This window comes from Bactrocera oleae, chromosome X (genome assembly GCF_042242935.1).
Source record: "Bactrocera oleae isolate idBacOlea1 chromosome X, idBacOlea1, whole genome shotgun sequence".
NCBI classification, from domain to species: domain Eukaryota; kingdom Metazoa; phylum Arthropoda; class Insecta; order Diptera; family Tephritidae; genus Bactrocera; species Bactrocera oleae.
The window spans coordinates 23,277,859-23,298,455 of NC_091541.1; the positions used below are offsets into that span (position 1 = coordinate 23,277,859).

Genomic DNA, 20,597 nt, shown 5'->3' on the forward strand with positions numbered 1-20,597 from the left:
ATATAAACATAAATCATGACATTGTCAAACGGAGTTGAAATCCGGGCGACTGCCTACATTGTCTGTGCAAGCTATAACTTGAGTAAAACTTGAGATATCGTCATGAAACTTTGTACACGGGTTCCTTGGTCAAAGTGGGATGACGGTATTGTAGATAGGAGTAATCCTATAAAACGTTATAATTAATCTTCCAATTAAGTATAAAAAAATTTGGTACAGGAGATTGCAGTGGTGATGGACACCTGTGGGCTGAAACTTTTAATGAAGTGAGCATGGCTCCGCCCCTAATAGGATTAGTGTATATATCTTTCAAACCTCTAAAGCTATATGAACCTAACTTGCTGAGATAACTCATTAAGTACACATGCCAGAAGCATTAAAATCACATCCAATATTGGGTGGAAAGATTTCATAGGAGCTTGTGACAAAATTAGACAATGGGCGGTGCACCGCCCTACTTTAAGTGAAATTCCATATCCCAGGACTTACTCAACTAATTTCTACCAAATACCGTATTGTACATAACAATACCTTGCTATTCTTGTTGTTGTAACGGTTATCTAGTCCCCGCTTCGATGATAAGTGATAGTTTGGTTGTTGTCGGGGTCATCTAATGGGAGGCCCGAGAAACAGGCTGTTTCGACGACATCGAACCATAGGGAAAAGGGTGTTAAATGAGTTGGGTTTGTTGGACATGCATAGAGGTAGTTAGTATCATGCGGAGCCTCATTGCATGAAGGACATATGTTTGGAATGTCGAGCTCTATTCTGGATAAGTAGGAGTTTAACCTGCTACAATACAATCTAGAACGAAGTTGCGCGAGGGTCACTCTGGTTTCGCGAGGCAACTCGAGCTCTACGTCTGCTATGAGTAGTGGTTTGACTCCTAGTACGCCACTCCAGCAGAAACTGCTTGGAGAGGAGCTCGTTATGTTCTTTAACCGGAAGCATAAGGGCCTCACTGTGCAGGTGTCCTATTGGGGACATCAAGAGGCATCACGTGATAGTCCGGAGTGCAGTGTTCTGACAAGTCTGAAGCTTCTTCGTCTGCGTTACACTACATCCAGGCGACTATATTGGTGATACATAGTTTAAGACCGGCCGGCCGATTGCCTTGTATGTTGCCAACAACGTTTCTTTGTCTTCACCCCAAGAGCTGCCGGCAAGCGATTTGAGGATTTTGTTGCGGCTCTGTACCTTGGCGGTTATCGCGGTCGTCTGAGGAATGAAGGAGCATAAGCTCTCGAATGTAATACCTAAAATTTTAGGGTTGTTGACTGTCGGAATTTTAATGCCATCGACTGAAATGTCTAGATCAAATCTGTACTCCTTCGTACAGTCTATAAAAATGGTCTTTGTGGAATTAGTGTGGGAGAGTGTCAGGATCTTTGCAGAGAGAAAGGTCGAAGAGATAGCAGTTTACTTTCGAGCACATGCCATCTACTTCATTGCCCGACGTCAATATCGTGCAGTCATCAGCGTACGAGGTCATGGAAATACCTTCTGGTGGTTGGGGGGTTTCGAAGTATAGAAATTAAACAGTAGCGGGGAGAGGACACCGACCTGCGAAACCCCCCGTTTAATTCTTCTAAGTTTGACGCTAAGTGCTGTGGTGGTGCTGTGCACTTTTCGGAACCCATGCTGATGGTCTACTAGACTCAGGTGGTGAGTGAACGTCGGGAGTAGCAAGGCCTTAAGTGTCTTCACTACTGGGAAAAGGAGAGTTATCAGGCGATAGGACTCCCCTTTGTTGGCGGGTTTCCAAGTTTTCAGTAGTGGGACCACTCTTCCGACCTTCCGCACATCGGGTACTTGAAGAGTGGACATCGAAAAGTTGAGGACCTTGGTGAGGTAGCTTACTTCCGTCGAGCCTAGATGCTTTAGCATCAGCATGCTTATTACGTCAGGGCCAATGGGTTTAGACGATTTGGCCTTTTTGATGACACTCTGAACCTCCCATCGGTGAAAGTAAGTGGCTCACAGTCTTTTGGCATTTTTCATCATGTAAGCACTGTTCCGATTTCCCAAGAGCTAAGGATTGCACAAACACCCGTTTGGAACCACTTGAATAAAAAAACTCATGGATCGAATTTCCATCTGCGAAGCGCTACTGATTCGCAACAAAATCGACGCATTTCTGAAAAGGTTGGTAACTGCCGATGAAAAGTGGATTACTTACGACAGCGTCAAGCAAAAACGGTCGTGGTCGAAACGCGCTGAGCCGGCGGAAAGCCAGGATTGACGGCCAGAAAGGTTTTGCTGTGTGTATGGTGGGAAAGTCTGAAGGATTGCCCAGAAGCAGGCAACTTTAGCCAATAGGATAGAAATTGTGTTCCATCAGGATAACGCCAGGCCACGCACATCGATAGTGACTCGCCAGTAGCACCAGGAGCTTGGCTGGGATGCTCTTATGCATCCCCCTTATAGTCCGGACATGGCACCAAGTGATTACTACATGTTCCTGTCCATAGCGAACAAGTTTTCTGGTGAAGAATTCGCTTCAAGAGACGCTTGTGAAAATCGACTGTCTCTATTTTTCGCCAATAGAAACGAAGACTTCTACGAGAGAGGCATAATGAAATTAACCTCAAAATGGCAACAAGTTATCGAGAAAATCGGCGCATATTTGACCTAAATCGGATCATTCTAACTATGGTAATTAAAACCTTCAATTTTATGCAAAAACAATGGATTTCTTTTTACTACACCTTATATACAAGTACAGCACTTTTTTAATGCAATTTAGCAAATTTTATTTTATTTTATATAGCTCATTTTTTTTTAATTATGAGCCGTAAATAACCCCCATGCCCAGCCAGGCATATGCGACACCTAATTAGAATATTTGTTCATTGCGGTCCGGGGGTCTTGTGCAGTCAGGTCAGGAAACCTTGGGGTTTCTTGATATTAATTTGTCTGGCTGTGTGTGCTGTTGTTTCATATTGCTGGATGCAAACGCTTTGACGCAGTTCTGGGTAAAACACTCATTCAACATCTTTAAATAATGGTACCAATTGACAGTTACTGTTTCCCCGTTTTCTTTAAAGAAGAATGGCATCTGGACATCTTGATAAAACTGCGCGCCACACAGTGACTCGTTCTGGGAGAAGTTCTATCTCGGGGAAATCGGTTTGTGCGTTCTGGAGTTATAGCGTCAGGAAGGAAAACCCGACTTATAATAGATATATATATATTTTCAGTTATAAGCGGGGTATGAATTCTTCTATCTGATAACAAGAAAAAATTGGAAACTGTAAGGACCTTCCCGTTAAATTAAGAGCTCATACTTGGAGAGATTTTTTTACAAGTGTCTAAAAATAAAATAAAATTTCAGAATACCAACCGAAAAAAAAATTCGTAGTGTTTTCCCACCCAATTGTACCACCTATTAGGAAGCGGGGTTACGCACACTTTTCCAAAATGTTTCATATCACAGCTGACCTTCGCTAATGCGATTCGTTGTAAAAAATAACAGTTTTCAATTGCGTTGTAAAAAATAACAGTTTTCAATAAATAAATTTATTAAAATATCACTGAACCGCGTATATTGGAACTAGGAGGAGTCAGGACTGATTTTATTAACTTCTGCCTTAACTAAAATATACTCAGGGACATGTTTCTATGTAATTTTGTAAAGATAATTCGCACACTGACTGACATATTGGGCAAATGATCTAGTAGAGTAACGAAAATTATTATGGGGCCTGGGTAATTCGTGAGCCGACTTTTGGCTTTTCCAGTATTATATTATATTTACACTTAATATAAACATTTAATAAATAAATACGGTATAAAGAGAACCGGAGGTTTAAAATTCTTATGTTAGGTATGGGGGAGCTCAGGTAGTATTGACCCCTTTTATCAATTTTTGGTATTACTACATATCATTACCGGAAACAAATGTACTTATGTCCAAATTTACAGGATTAGGGATTTATAAAGTATTTTATTGATCCTTGATTTATATTCTGTAAAGCGAAAGATTTATATGGAATTAAATGTTTATATATAATTTTATATCTATCTGGCTTACTTTTGGATGTTACAAACGGCCATTAGTTGAACACGGTGCTACTAACTTACCCTAAATTTAGGGGTTAAAAGAGTCGAATGGGCATTTTTTAGGGGTGATTATGTTCAAGCAAATTATTGGGAAACTTTCATTGTTTAGGCTCTAACAATTTCATATATTTCTATTATTGTCCAATTTTTTGAAAGTGATATCGTTGAACCTACTAGACTATATGTACAATATATATATTTTTGTTATACAAAAATTGTTTGCACCGACTTGTTCGGAACTGATTGGTTTTACACAGAGATTTATCGGATGTTAAAGAAAGACGAAAGATGAAATTTTTATAGACTTTACTTGAGTTTCCTAAAAACGTTGACCTGTTGGTCACCCCAAACAAACTCCTCATTCTGTTTAGTCACGTTTCTGAGCGGTTCAGCTGGACTGATTCAGTTCGCGGCTCTCTTCTTTCAATATATTTTCTTCAGCAGCACAATGTATCTTCTTTAACTAATTTTTCGGTCTCTTATACATCCTTTTAGCTTCGTTTACATGTTTACATTCTTGCGAAATAAAGTTGCATTTCACATTTTTCACTGGTTAGTCAATGCTGTTACCCATATGCCTCTGGAGCCCACACCTACACACTACGAAATTTTACTCTCCCCTATCTTTCGTTTCTCCGAATCGACATTAAGTTTTTTGCATTCTCATCATGAGTACACATGAGCTCAGACTTTTAAACTTTTCAGGTCTCAAGGATCATAATAAATGGCTTTCAAAAGTCGATTTCCTTTTAGATGAAAAATATTGCTGCAGTTTTCTAACCAACCGCTAGAAATTATCCATTCCATCTTGAGTCTCTCCAAGTGCCTCAGGTATGATAAAGATTACTTCTTGAAGTTGTGTTCCATTCAAAACAGTTTATTTCTCATGATTTCCTTTGCTTCCAGGTGCAAATTGAAAGCGCGCTACCATTTTTATACTCTCGCAACATATTGCTACAGAGTATAATAGTTTCGTTCACCTAACGGTTGTTTGTATCACCTAAAACTAATCGAGTTAGATATATATACAAGGTGCGTTCCAAAGTAAACAGGACTTTAAAAAAAAAAGACAGAACAAATGGTTTTATCGGCAAAATCAATTAATTTTATTCAAAATAGACTCCTTCTGCTTTAATACAGCTTTTCGCACGGTCTAAAAGCATGTCGGACGAGTGTTTTAGCTCGTTGCCCGGTATGGCCGCCAGTATGCCGGTGCAAGCCTTTTGAATGGCCTCCACGTCTGCATAACGCTTTCCTTTCATTGGCAAATGCATTTTTCCGAAAAGGTAGAAGTCGCATGGTGCCATATCAGGTGAATACGGGGAGTGGTTGACTGTTAAAATGTGATTTTTGGTCAAATAATCGGCCACAAGCGCAGATCGATGAGACGGCGCATTATCGTGCAACAAACGCCAACTTCAATCTTTGCGATATTCGGGCCGAACACGTCGAATACGGCGCACCAAACGCTTCAAAACTCCAAGGTAGAATACCGCATTAACGTTTTGGCCGGGTGGAATAAATTGTTTGTGGATAATAGCCTTGGAATCATAAAAACAAATCTGCATTGTCTTCACTTTTGGCGTCTCCAGGCGCCATTTTCTCATTTTTGTCCTCACGACCACTTTGAAAACGTTGAAACCACTCGTGCACTCTGCTACGGGATAGGCAATTATCACCATAAAGTTGTTTCATCAATTGAAACGTTTCAGTAAAAGTTTTACCAATTTTAAAACAAAATTTAATGTTGGCTCTTTGTCCGAAGCTCATTTTCGCACCGATGACAAAAACATACTGAAACGCAATAACTTCACTTCCAATAGATGAAATGTCATGAAATTTTTACTGGAAGTCGATAAAGGATAGCAGATTCTAACGCACTAGTCGACATATAGATGGCGCTACAAGAGTTTACTTTGTTCCTTTTTTACTGTTTACTTTGGAACGCACCTTGTATAACTAATATAAACATAAATCATGACATTGTCAAACAGAGTTGAAATCCGGGCGACTGCCTACATTGTCTGTGCAAGCTATAACTTGAGTAAAACTTGAGATATCGTCATGAAACTTTGTACACGGGTTCCTTGGTCAAAGTGGGATAGGAGTAATCCTATAAAACGTTATAATTAATCTTCCAATTAAGATATAAAAAAATTTGGTACAGGAGATTGCAGTGGTGATGGACACCTGTGGGCTGAAACTCTTAATGAAGTGAGCATGGCTCCGCCCCTAATAGGATTAATGTATATATCTTTCAAACCTCTAAAGTAATATGAACCTAACTTGCTGAGATAACTCATTAAGTACACATGCCAGAAGCATTAAAATCACATCCAATATTGCGTGGAAAGATTTCATAGGAGCTTGTGACAAAATTAGACAATGGGCGGTGCACCGCCCTACTTTAAGTGAAATTCCATATCCCAGGACTTACTCAACTAATTTCTACCAAATACCGTATTGTACATAACAATACCTTGCTATTCTTGTTGTTGTAACGGTTATCTAGTCCCCGCTTCGATGATAAGTGATAGTTTGGTTGTTGTCGGGGTCATCTAACGGGAGGCCCGAGAAACAGGCTGTTTCGACGACATCGAACCATAGGGAAAAGGGTGTTAAATGAGTTGGGTTTGTTGGACATGCATAGAGGTAGTTAGTATCATGCGGAGCCTCATTGCATGAAGGACATATGTTTGGAATGTCGAGCTCTATTCTGGATAAGTAGGAGTTTAACCTGCTACAATACAATCTAGAACGAAGTTGCGCGAGGGTCACTCTGGTTTCGCGAGGCAACTCGAGCTCTACGTCTGCTATGAGTAGTGGTTTGACTCCTAGTACGCCACTCCAGCAGAAACTGCTTGGAGAGGAGCTCGTTATGTTCTTTAACCGGAAGCATAAGGGTCTCACTGTGCAGGTGTCCTATTGGGGACATCAAGAGGCATCACGTCCGAAGTGCAGTGTTCTGACAAGTCTGAAGCTTCTTCGTCTGCGTTACACTACATCCAGGCGACTATATTGGTGATACATAGTTTAAGACCGGCCGGCCGATTGCCTTGTATGTTGCCAACAACGTTTCTTTTTCTTCACCCCAAGAGCTGCCGGCAAGCGATTTGAGGATTTTGTTGCGGCTCTGTACCTTGGCGGTTATCGCGGTCGTCTGAGGAATGAAGGAGCATAAGCTCTCGAATGTAATACCTAAAATTTTAGGGTTGTTGACTGTCGGAATTTTAATGCCATCGACTGAAATGTCTAGATCAAATCTGTACTCCTTCGTACAGTCTATAAAAATGGTCTTTGTGGAATTAGTGTGGGAGAGTGTCAGGATCTTTGCAGAGAGAAAGGTCGAAGAGATAGCAGTTTACTTTCGAGCACATGCCATCTACTTCATTGCCCGACGTCAATATCGTGCAGTCATCAGCGTACGAGGTCATGGAAATACCTTCTGGTGGCTGGGGGGTTTCGAAGTATAGAAATTAAACAGTAGCGGGGAGAGGACACCGACCTGCGAAACCCCCCGTTTAATTCTTCTAAGTTTGACGCTAAGTGCTGTGGTGGTGCTGTGCACTTTTCGGAACCCATGCTGATGGTCTACTAGACTCAGGTGGTGAGTGAACGTCGGGAGTAGCAAGGCCTTAAGTGTCTTCACCACTGGGGAAAGGAGAGTTATCAGGCGATAGGACTCCCCTTTGTTGGCCGGTTTCCAAGTTTTCAGTAGTGGGACCACTCTTCCGACTTTCCGCTCATCGGGTATTTGAAGAGTGGACATCGAAAAGTTGAGGACCTTGGTGAGGTAGCTTACTTCCGTCAAGCCTAGATGCTTTAGCATCAGCATGCTTATTACGTCAGGGCCAATGGGTTTAGACGATTTGGCCTTTTTTATGACACTCTGAACCTCCCCATCGGTGAAAGTAAGTGGTTCACAATCTTTTGGCATTTTGCGTCATGTAAGCACTGTTCCGATTTCCCAAGAGCTAAAGATTGCACAAAAACCCGTTTGGAACCACTTGAATAAAAAAACTCATGGATCGAATTTCCATCTGCGAAGCGCTGCTGATTCGCAACAAAATCGACGCATTTCTGAAAAGGTTGGTAACTGCCGATGAAAAGTGGATTACTTACGACAGCGTCAAGCAAAAACGGTCGTGGTCGAAACGCGCTGAGCCGGCGGAAAGCCAGGATTGACGGCCAGGAAGGTTTTGCTGTGTGTATGGTGGGAAAGTCTGAAGGATTGCCCAGAAGCAGGCAACTTTAGCCAATAGGATAGAAATTGTGTTCCATCAGGATAACGCCAGGCCACGCACATTGATAGTGACTCGCCAGTAGCACCGGGAGCTTGGTTGGGATGCTCTTATGCATCCCCCTTATAGTCCGGACCTGGCACCAAGTGATTACTACATGTTCCTGTCCATAGCGAACAAGTTTTCTGGTGAAGAACTCGCTTCAAGAGACGCTTGTGAAAATCGACTGTCTCTATTTTTCGCCAATAGAAACGAAGACTTCTACGAGAGAGGCATAATGAAATTAACCTCAAAATGGCAACAAGTTATCGAGCAAATCGGCGCATATTTGACCTAAATCGGATCATTCTAACTATGGCAATTAAAACCTTCAATTTTATGCAAAAACAATGGATTTCTTTTTACTACACCTTATATACAAGTACATATGTTGGTGATGGTATGTGATGTACCTTAATGAAACTCATTTAGTAACTTTTTCTGTTAATAATATGCGGTATCGGTTCAATACTACCCCTGTACAGCACTTTTTTAATGCAATTTAGCAAATTTTATCTTATTTTATATAACTCATTTTTTTTTTAATTATGAGCCGTAAATAACCCCCATGCCCAGCCAGGCATATGCGACACCTAATTAGAATATTTGTTCATTGCGGTCTGGGGGTCTTGTGCAGTCAGGTCAGGAAACCTTGGGGTTTCTTGATATTAATTTGTCTGGCTGTGTGTGCTGTTGTTTCATATTGCTGGATCCAAACGCTTTGACGCAGTTCTGGGTAAAACACTCATTCAACATCTTTAAATAATGGTACCAATTGACAGTTACTGTTTCCCCGTTTTCTTTAAAGAAGAATGGCATCTGGACATCTTGATAAAACTGCGCACCACACAGTGACTCGTTCTGGGAGAAGTTCCATCTCGTGGATTATTTCGGGATTTGATTCACTTCATTTACAGAAATTTGGCTAATTTACATTTTCGTTTGATCAAAATGGGCCTCATCAGTCTGAAACAGGCAATTTATCAAGTTATTGTCTTCGTCGGCCATTTCAATAATTTTTTGGAAAAGTTCCAGGCGAATAGGCCAATTTAGAGGGTTTAACCGACTCTGTTTTTGAACTTTGTACGGAAACGGGTTTAAGTCATAATGAATTATCCGTTGTAATGACCGTCTGATAACTCTAAGGTGCGAGTCCAAACTCTTGGATTTGCTTGAATTGACGATGCAACATCCGCGATTGTCTCTTGAACACGACCATACGGATCTCGATGGTACGGTTTTCTTGCGATACTTCCAGACTCGGCAAACATGTTTACCAACTTCATATTGGTCCATCCACTCGCACTTCTCATTGCAAAGCATGGTACCGCTGGACTATCAAAGACTCCTTTTCCGTATCCCAAGCATTAATTTATAAAAAAAACTTAAATAATAACCTGCCAAATATAAAAAAAGGAAGTTGATTACTCGCACAGAAAAAAGTTATTTCGGTTTCTTTTTGTAGCACGATTCGTGAGCCACCCTGTATAAGATTTTCAAACTTCCTGTTGGCTTTATACCGTAAATATCGGTATGTAAGATATCGTAAGAAAAATAAAGTAAGCGTATAACGTATATACACAAACTATACAAGTAGTTTAATAACAATTTTGTAAACCAATTATCACAATTCCCATATACTACATATACTGATTTTAGTTACTCTAACTTTGTGGGATATATGTATGTCGGCCAGTGTGGGAGTTATACATTTATAAAATTGCTTGAAAATGTGTTCTGAGGTATACCTGGGCAATGTCAAAAGTTAACCCAATCAGCCCATCGCTTTCTCTGCTCCCAATATTCCAATATTATCAAGAATGTCCCAATGTTACAAATAAGTATGACTGTATATACATAGATATTTTAAATATGAATTCAAGATTGTTTATTTTGATTTGATATTAAATACAAATAACGATAATCAAAAGTTGTTACTACTCTACCGTGTACCAGCTATCGACCGTCTTGTTTGCACGCCAAGCAACGAATGCTTCTCACTCGCAAACTGTCGGTGACAGCTCGGCGTCTCCTTCGTCGTCGCCATCTAACTTTGGGCTCAGTGTATACCACGGTTTCATATGATCTACACTACATGTGGTACCTTTGCGTATGTGTTGAATTTGGTAGATCTTCGATGAGATATTTATCATAGTTGAGTACCCTTGTAACGATATATGGACCTTTGAATGCAGGATCAAGCCTGTGCGACTCGCCTGTCACATTTGGAACATGATCGATGACCACTATTTTCATCGTGATTGACATCGTTTGTCGTAACGTTCTTTCCATTTGGTACTCTCTGCCTTGATGTTGCTCGATGCGTCATCTCATTTAATGTCGATGTCTATGTTTCCTTTATGGTCATCGTGTAACGTGAGTTACGGCTCCAGGATTAAAATTAAACACGCGTTCGTTTGGCGTGAATTTGGTGGCCTCATTACGTTGGGAGTTGATACTAGATTGAATTTTTCAAAAGTTCGTTGTCTCATGATCTGGATTTCACTGGTACATTTTAAAGCGTTGAAAACTGTTTTATTTTCTCGTTCGTTCTGCCCGTTGGGCCACGGTATTTGTACAGCTATCTTCTTGTGTTGGAGAACTATGCTTATCGATGAACTCCTGAAACTGTTTCGAGGTGAGTGCTGTACCTCGATCGGACGTTATTTTACGTGGGAACTGTTTTATTTACTCGTTCGGCCTGCCCGTTGTCCCTCGGTGTTTGTAAAGCTATCTTGTTGCGTTGGATATTATGCTTATCGATGAACTCCTGACATTGTTTCGAGGTAAATGCTGTACCGTGATCGGACGTTATTTTACTTGGTTGCCCAAAAATTGTCACCATATCTTCAAGACTGGTCCCGTTTCTGTACTTCGAATACTTCAGTATTACATACTTAATAAAACCGCATACAATTACATATATGTAAGAAAACCCTGACTTGCTACTTGAAATGGCCCCACATGGTCGATAAAGATGTGCCCAAATAGGATCGGCAACATATCCTTAAGGTGCATTTGGATTTCAGCTTTTCCACCTTTCACTTTTTGTAAGCAACATTCATCGCACGCTTGTATATATGACTTTACATTCCGTCTCATTCTTGGAAACCAGAATTATTTACCTAATTGTTGTTATGCCTTTAATACTGAAAAATGCCTTGCGTGGGCGGCATGACTTAACGACTCGCCATCTTACTGCATTTGAAGCCTTAAGTGATCTTCTATGAGATAATTGGCTGTTGGGCATCGTATAATCTGGTTTTGTTTGTTTAGTAGTTGTTTAGTAGTAGCTTTGAAGTTGTTGCATTAAATAAACCCTACCATTAGCCTTCGGCGTGCTATTAAGCTGCAATCCTTTCTCTGATACAGTGTTCAAGCTGATCATGGTCTCAGCTGGCGCTAGACTAAGAAAGTAGGAGTGATGCATTTTCGAATACGATCGATGTTTGCATACAAAGTCGAATTCTTGGAGCCGTAGCCACCATCTGGCAATGTTGATCTAAGTGGTGTAGTAAGTGGAGCACCTAATAAATACACTCGTGGTCGCTCAAGCGTTTTGACCGTGGCCTCTAGTTCATGTGATGGATAGTTTGCTACGGCTGCGTTGCATCGTTTGCAGTAGTAGTGTACCGGTTTCCAGTCGTTACTTTTGAGTTGAAGCATAACCCCCAATAGCCCTATGGCCTTGCTGTGTTGCATCTCGGCATCTCCCACCTAGCACCTCTCACGCTGACTCGACAGCTCGTCATGTAGCGATTAAGGTTTTACGAACAAGATGAGCAAACAACCAACAACAAACACAACAGCAACCAACAGAATAAGGCAACAACAACAGCGAACGAACACGGACACAAGCACCGGTTCAGGTAAGGGAGATTGAGGGACCAAACGCAAGTTCAGCTTCCTGGACACCCTTTCGCCAGAGTATATTTTAAAGGAGGCATGCTGCAGGTTGACTGAATGGATGAGAGGTGTGCTGGCTGGAGGAACTTACTTACCTAGCGGGTGGACGGTGTGTATGAAGACCAGTTCCGCCGCAAAATGGAGTCGAACAAGGTAATCTGGATCTGGGATCTCTCTAGTGAGAGACCTAGAACCTGTGTAGCAGTTAGGAACGATACTGATTTCTTTTGTATTTCAGAGTACCTAACACAGGACCTGGTCGCTGTACAGGCAAAAAACGACGAAAGAGCGGACTTCGTCATGGCAGCGGCCTACTTTTCAGGGGAGACCCCGACAGCACCCCCTAAGTCAGTCGGCAACCTGGTGGAGTACTGCAGGAGGTATAAGCTGCCCCTCGTCCTAGGATGTGACGCCAACGCCCACCATACGGAATGGGGTAGCACGGACTGCAACACACGGGATAAGTCTCTCATTGAATGTATAGTCAGTAAACCTAAGCATTGCAAACGTGGGGTGCGAGCCCACCTTTGTAACTAGTGTCCGAAGGGAGGTGCTGGATTTCACCCTTAGTAACGAGACTATGGCAGGGCTGATCTCGCAATGGAGACTATCATCAGAACCCTGGATATCAGATCACCGTATCATAATATTCGCTCTGGGGATAGAGGTCAAATAACTCCCTCCCAGGCGTATCCCTAAAAACGCGGACTGGGCCACTTTTAGAGACATGATTGAAATTAATGTTGGTAGGAGGGGGCAGCTGGATTGAAGTGTAACGGCTTCTGGATTGGAAAACAGATTGTCTGCGCTAAACCAATTCATTATAGAAGCATATCACAGCAACTGTCCCCTAAAAACAACCACCAAGAGCCGCAGCTGCTCCTGGTAATCTAGTAGGCTCACAGAACTAAGAAAAATGGTACGCAAACTATTTAACAAGCCTAAGCGTACCGGGAACTGGGAGGCCTACAGGTGCAGCCTAACAGCACCCTACAGGTGACCGATTATCACGTCTGGAGCGGTATCTTAGGTTTCTAAAGCATCGCCATCTTCGTTAAGACTTCAACTGTCGAAGCTGCAAAAACTTGCCTGCAGCTGCGCGTCGTGTGCAAGTGGAAAGACGGAAATCATTTTATGAGGTATATAGGGTATAGAGAAAGGGACAGGCTCATTGCCATTATTTTGACATTACTCAGGAATACTTAAGAACATATTTTGAGGCAATTTTATACATAAAAAAAAATAATACTCACTGACTAACATATTCGGCATAAAACTTGTTAGAATAACGAAAATTATTATAAGTAGTATATGGGAGTTGGGGCAGTATTGAACCGATTTTATCAATTGTTGCCAATACCACATACTACTAACACCCCGCAGACTAATAAAATGTTCTCACAGTTTCATTAAGATACCTCAAATACCATCACAAATCATATGAAGTAAAGTCTGCCTGATGTTCGGAAATCTTGATATTAGTTATATGGGGATAGGTCAAGTTTTCACCCAATTTTATCTTTGTGCCTACAATAACAAAGATACACTGTTATGAGTAAAATTCTCTCATTTTCACTGAGATAACTCACATATTGGCCGCTATATGCGGTATAAAGTCACCCGGAAATTAAAAAATCTTTATATTATGTATATGGGCGCTAAGGGAAATATTGACCCGATTCAACTAATTTTTGGCATACAGAATGCATAGAAAGTCAACTATAAGTACAAGGTTCCATATATTCGGTACCTAGAGGCTTGAACGATTGCTTGAACGATTTGTCTAATGCGTGGTCACAAAGTGGCATACTTTAAAGGAATTATTCGTGAAAAGTTTTATCCCGATACATTTATTGGTGCTTGATTTGCATACAGTAAAGTAAAGGGATCTGATGGAATTTGATATTGTATTATTTTCCCATTTTCACACTGTAACATAAGAATATCAGAAGAATGTTATATACCGAATTTGGTTTAATCCCGAGATATGTGGTTTCACCTTAAAGTAAGTGGTGCAACGCCCATCGTTAAATTTCGACCGTGGCTGCCATAAAGTCCTCTCATACCATGGGTAAAACTTAATGTGTCCGACGTATTTAGTCATTAACTAAGCAAGCTTTAAGTAGTTATCATCAGATTTCATCCATTTTTACAGTGTCGGTAGGGGTGCTTAACACATTCATCCTGAGCGAATTTGGTTATTTTAGTTGAATGGGTTGGGAGGTTGTATATAATAAACCTTTTAGAGAGCAGGGCCACGCCCATTTTTAAAAAAAATTTATTCCAAAGGTGCCCCTGCTACTGCGATCCCCTATGCCAAATTAAACTTCTATATATTAAGTTGGTGCTTAGTAGTGGCACTTAATAGGTTTTCTGATAATGCACATCAACGATCTCGTCCTTACAAAAAGCACGTGTACCAAGTTTCATTACGATATCTCAATTTATACTCAAGTTATAACTAGCACAGGCAGACGGACGGGGAGACAGAGGTCCGGATTTCAACTATTATTATTTATTTATTTCAGCCACCAAAGCCTAGAAACAGGACTAAGATACATGTTACCTCATAATCTTATTATACTTAGCCGATTTCAACCAAATTCAGTACATAACCTTCCTCTCATATTTTTATGTTAGAGTGCAAAATGGGCGAAATCAGATTACAACCACGCCTATTTCCTATATAACACCATTTTAAATTCCATCTGATTCTTTCACTTTCCACTATGTAAATCAAGCAACAATGATTGTATCAGGGTAAAACTTTGCGTGAATAATACGTTTAAAGTGTGCCACCTAGTGACCAAAAATTGTCTAAATCGAACCTAAACATATCAAGTCTCTGGGTACGTGCACCCCAGTACTTATAGTTGAACTTTTACCGAAAATATCGGTTAATGTGTAAGATATATAACTGAAATTCCTAAAATGAAATAAATAAATGAAACTCTCGTTTATAGTATGTTTTGTGTCAAAAATGGGTTGAATCGGATCAATACTTCCTTTAATACAAATACCTGAAGCAATTTCCCAGGCTTTTATCCTTGCAAGTTGCGAGAGTATAAAATGTTCGGTTACACCCGAACTAAGAACTTCCTTATTTGTTATCTTTACCTTGTACCCACCCTCAGCATCTACCTTCACTCTAAAATTTTCTTCTATAAACCTTATAGTGGTTTGCTTCGGATCATCATCTGTGAACGGTTGTTTGTATCACCTAAAACTAATCGAGTTAGATATAGGGTTATATATATGTAAATTCATGGATGAAGAGATGAGTTGAAATCCAGGTGACTGTCTGCCCGTCCGTCCGTCTGGTCAAGCTGTAAATTGAGATATTTATGAAACTTGGCACACATGTTTCTAGGTACCGTAAGACGGGTAATATTGCAGAAGGATGTAATCGGACCACTGTCATGCCCACAAAGCGCCATTAATCAAAAACAAATAAATTGCCATAACTGAGCTCCACAACAAGATACAAGACTCTTATTTGGTACACAGGATCACATAAGGGAGGGGCATCTGCAGTTTAAATTTTGTTTTATTAAAGTGCGTGTGGTCCCGCCTCTTAATAAGTTTAATGTGCATATCTCCTATACCACTAAAGCTATAATAACAAAACTCACTGGGAACAAATATTTTTACCACATCTATCGACAGTGTGAAAATAGGTGAAATCGGGTGTTAACTCCACCCACTCCCCATATAACGGTACTGTTCAAAAATTCTAAAAGCGCGATATATCAAGCACTTAACACGCCAGAGACAATACATTTTTTCTCTGGGATGGTATGAGATGACCTTAAAGTAATCGCGTTCAAAATTAGACAGTGGGAGTGGCCCCGCCCACATTTAGGTGAAAGGCTATATCTTGGGATCCGCTTAACCGATTTCAAATAAATTCGGTACATAATATTCCTCTTATAGTTGTATGTTATGCTGATTTTTTCACTTTCCAGTATGCAAGTCAAGCAACAATGATTATATCGGCGTAAAACTTTGCGTGAATAATACGTTTAAATTATGCCAGCTTGTGACCAAAATTTATCTAAATTAAACCAAAACTGTTCAAGCCCCTAAATACTGAATATGTGGACCCCAGTGCCTATAGTTAACTTTTTACCGAAAATATCGGTCAACATAGAACAAGGCGGCAAGAACCACAAAGAAATCTAAAACGAGTATACCATTTGACTTTGCGAGAGTATAAATAGTTCGGTTACATCCGAAATTAGCTCTTCCTTACTTGTTTAATTTTCTCTACTATCAGGCCAATGTGTTCCCACAAAAGGTTTTTTTCTGCCTCCCACTTTTTATCTTTGTCCTCATTGTTTTTGTTCAGCTCAACAATTTCTTTTTTAAACTCCGTGTTATAATTTCTTCGTTATTTTTCGCCATGCTGTCATTTATTTTCTGTAGTTCTCACATGATTTTTCAATACTTGTGGCATCATTTTTGTTAGTTCCAGCCTGATTTCAACTCCTCTCGTCATCCTGATCATTTATATATACATAACCCTATATCTATCTCGATTAGTTTTAGGTGATACAAACAACCGTTAGGTGAACAAAACTATTATACTCTGTAACAACATGTCCCAAAAGTATACTTGTAAAAACATACTATAGTAATGAAATAGACGCAGCTCATGTAACGCCAACATAACAACGGTAGCACAGAAAACTTTTGAGCTACTCAGATCCCAAGAGCTTGGTTTTTCGTACATGCCAATTAAAAGAAAATGAGATTATAGCATAATAGTTTTTTTTTAACTCCTCTCGATGATATTAAACGTCACTTAGCTAAAAATGAGCATAACTCAGTTAAATTTAACGATTACAATATCATAGCTGTCAAGTATTTAGCCAAATAAAGCAATACTATAAAATCTTTTTAGAAGAGTTGTGTGATAAACCCCAATATGTCTCTTTGCAAATAAAGAAAATTCATCAATATGCTTCCTCTGTCTTCAAAATCGTACTATTAATTACAAAGGTTGTAAAATTATCAGGCGTTGTTATGTAAAAAGAACTCGATGAATAATAGGGAAATACTCATATTAGCTAATAGTTTCAATGCTGAACAACAACTATAATAAAAACATTAGCTATGCAAATGTAACAAGAGAAAAAGCTTTAGAAAGATAGACAAACTCAAAAAAGTTGAGTAAAAACGTCAATGTACTGACTAACCTTAGAATGGTAGTTGAGTTTTTCACAAAAGCTAACAATGCAGATATTATATATTACTGGTTTCAGAAATCCATTTTACCGGTTTTCCTATTTTTCAATGATTAGAATCTCATTACCACAAATCAACCCGATAGTAAAACAGTACCTATTCATTTATTGTTTTGCGATATATTCATTGGTGCTTGATTTATCTGTTTTAAAGAGAAAGAATTTAAATAAAAGGTCATACGTAGGTTGACTTTTATATTTAGAAATTTGTCAACCCTAGTGTTGCAATCTGGCAACTTAAAACTGTAATCATTTTTGATGTTATACATTCCCAGAACGTTTTGACATACGAGCGCTATTTGTGTTGTAACAGTAAACTTAAATCGCATCGATGAACTTAATTCAATTTCTGACGATGAAGCTCCATCAGGGACTAGTGTTTATCAATGGTATGGTGAATTCAATCGGGGTCGTAGATCACTCCAAGACGAATGTCAATCAGTTCTATTTCCGGAAACTTTGGATACTGTGCGCAAACTGATATTGCAAGATCGTGTTGCGAACTATCTTAAGATTGAGGCAACTATAGGAATTAGTAGGAGCAGCATATATTCAATATTGCATGAACATTTTATTGAAAAAAAATTTGTTCATGTTGGATCCCACACAATTTGTAAATCGATCAAAAAAAAAAAGCTTCGTGTCGATTGGTAGAAAGCAATGTTAAAAAAATACGATAGCGGTGCTTCGAACTTCGGCTTCGTCTATGATATCATGACAGGTGATAAATCGTCGATTTACGCGTATGAGCCCGAAAATAAACAGCAGTTTACTGTTTGGGTGTTTCCAGATCTCCCGAATAAATTTGATGAGTTATCCACCGTATAGTCCTGACTTGGCACCAAATTGCTCCTTTCTATTTCCAAACGTAAAAAAATTAACTAAGCCACCTGAAGGGGCGATTGATGCGTTCAGAACGCATGTTTTGTTACATGCCAAAGTGTATAGATCTTAATAGAAAATATTTTGAAAAACAATAAAACGATTTTCGATGATTAATAATTGTTTTTGTTCCCTAATCCTGAAATATAAGAGGCAACCCTCGTATAATCCGAGTTCGTTAATTTTTAAACTGTAAACATATCGATATAATGGTATTGTTATGTATTCGATTTGGCTCAAATTTTGTTTACAATATGCACATCCTCAGAAATATAACTAAATTTTTACTGAAGGTATCGCTGGCACAGGCTGATGATCGGTCCGGTAGAAACAATATATTAACGACAGAAAAGATATACCGACATCACTTTTCACGACTTTTTCATTAAATTACAATAGTACATGTTTGCTATTTTTAATGGGCCGTATTGGTAGATGATCAAACTATTCCCGACGTCCCCCGTTGTTATACCTGTCAAGAGCACTCAATGATTTACTTAGCATATTTAAAGCACAGAGGATCAGTGGACATAGCTAAAGAAATTCATTTCTTAATTCTAATACAACAATCTCATACTTAGCTTCACTATATGATGATATAATTCTACAGAGATTATAATAGAACTAGTAATATCATCATATAGTGAAGCTAAGTATGCGATTGTTTTATCCATCTATGTTTAACCAGTAGTATTTTGTAGTCAGACCTTTAATTTATAGTATGTATTATATTTAAAATTTATCGATATTTGTAAATTTTTACTATTTTAATACAATGAAATGGTTAATTCTACAGATATGATTGACGCGAAATAGCATGTGGAATAGTTAAAATATATAATTAAGTCGAACACGTATGTAGCATAAATAAATTACCAGTCAAGCATATGTAATATATAAGATATGCAAATAGGTCGAACACGTATACATATGACATAAATAAGTTACCTGTCTTCATTTTCGGCTTTTCTGTTGCATGGTTTTTAATTTCCAGGAATGCAGTTTCTTAATCAAAATAAATTATAACTTGAATACATTTAACACTTAATTTGCTTATTAATGAATTTGTAATATCTGCAAATGTTGAAATACTGTCGCAGGTGTTTATTATTATCACATACATAAATTAAAACACCCTCAATGGCTCTCTAACCTTTGAGTTTTTTGAGGAATATAAGGGATGAAAAAGTGTTGCCATACTGCTTTTGTTATAGAATCACGTTCATTTCTTTTACAAATTATTATAGTTTAAACAAGCTGTCAGATAGTGTCGCTCATAATATTTACAAGTACAAACTTTCGAAGGGTATAAAAATTAAGTTGTACAAACATTCATATACACATGAAAAACTACTTATTTAACGATACCTACTTTTTCTTGAATGATACAAAACATAATTAATAACTAAACTAAAAATAATAATGGAAAAGAATAGACTTGTGTTTAACAAATTCGAAGAATGAACTACGTAGCTCTGAAACTTATGTTTTTATCGACAAACCTTTCACCTAAGGAATAATAGAAAATATGTACATTAAGGTGGGTCAAAAAACGTTTTTTTTTCGTTTCATACTCCTTAAAAAAGGCTCTACAAGTATAAGCTCTTATTTGTAACGGGGAGTTCCTCCGCCTTACGGTTTAGTATTTTTTTCTTATTAACAGATAGAAAACTTCATATTTCGCTTCCAACAAACCGAAACCTGTGATATATACTTGTATTTCGAAATAGACCGAATCTTTAATACCTTGCAAAGAAGCATTTCTTATAGCTACATATATGTAAAACTATGGTAAATCTGAAACCGTAGAAATGGCCAACGGTTTCCATCCAACAGAAAATGTTTTAACAGTTCTTTCTATACACGTTGTTTGATATAACCAACCTTCAATGCGAATTATAGTTACTTAATAAAAAAAAGATCTTTATCTTGATTTTGATCGGTCAGTTTGTATGGCTTTATATATTCATATTTGTTCAAAGAACGTAGCGTTGCCTTGGATAATAATCCATGTCCGATTTCGGGAAGATCATTTGACAAATAAAAAAGGTTTGCGTACATGGACTTAATTTTGATCAGTCAGTTTGGTATGGCTAAATCACCTCAGCTCGTCACAGTGATAATTTACATAAGTATATTTTCCGACGTTTCCTTTTAGGTGTTACAAATTTTATGTTTAGCGCAGATCTGTATGAATATGCCTAAATTACGCCAAAAATCG

General features: G+C 38.8%; 1 protein-coding gene across 5 annotated transcripts in view; it reads right to left on the minus strand.

Annotated features, from left to right (window-relative positions):
- LOC106624584 (glutamate receptor ionotropic, kainate 2) overlaps positions 1–19,611 on the minus strand; it is a 1,058,023-nt gene extending 1,038,412 nt beyond the window's left edge. For 2 of the 5 annotated variants that reach the window (XM_070112612.1, XM_070112611.1), the window contains exon 1: positions 19,325–19,609. The gene's annotated coding sequence lies outside the window, so the exon portion shown is untranslated. Of the gene's footprint in view, positions 1–19,324 lie in introns of all 5 variants that reach the window. The other 3 variants (XM_070112613.1, XM_070112614.1, XM_070112610.1) reach the window with 3 other exon arrangements.
- Positions 19,612–20,597: the final 986 nt, after the last annotated feature.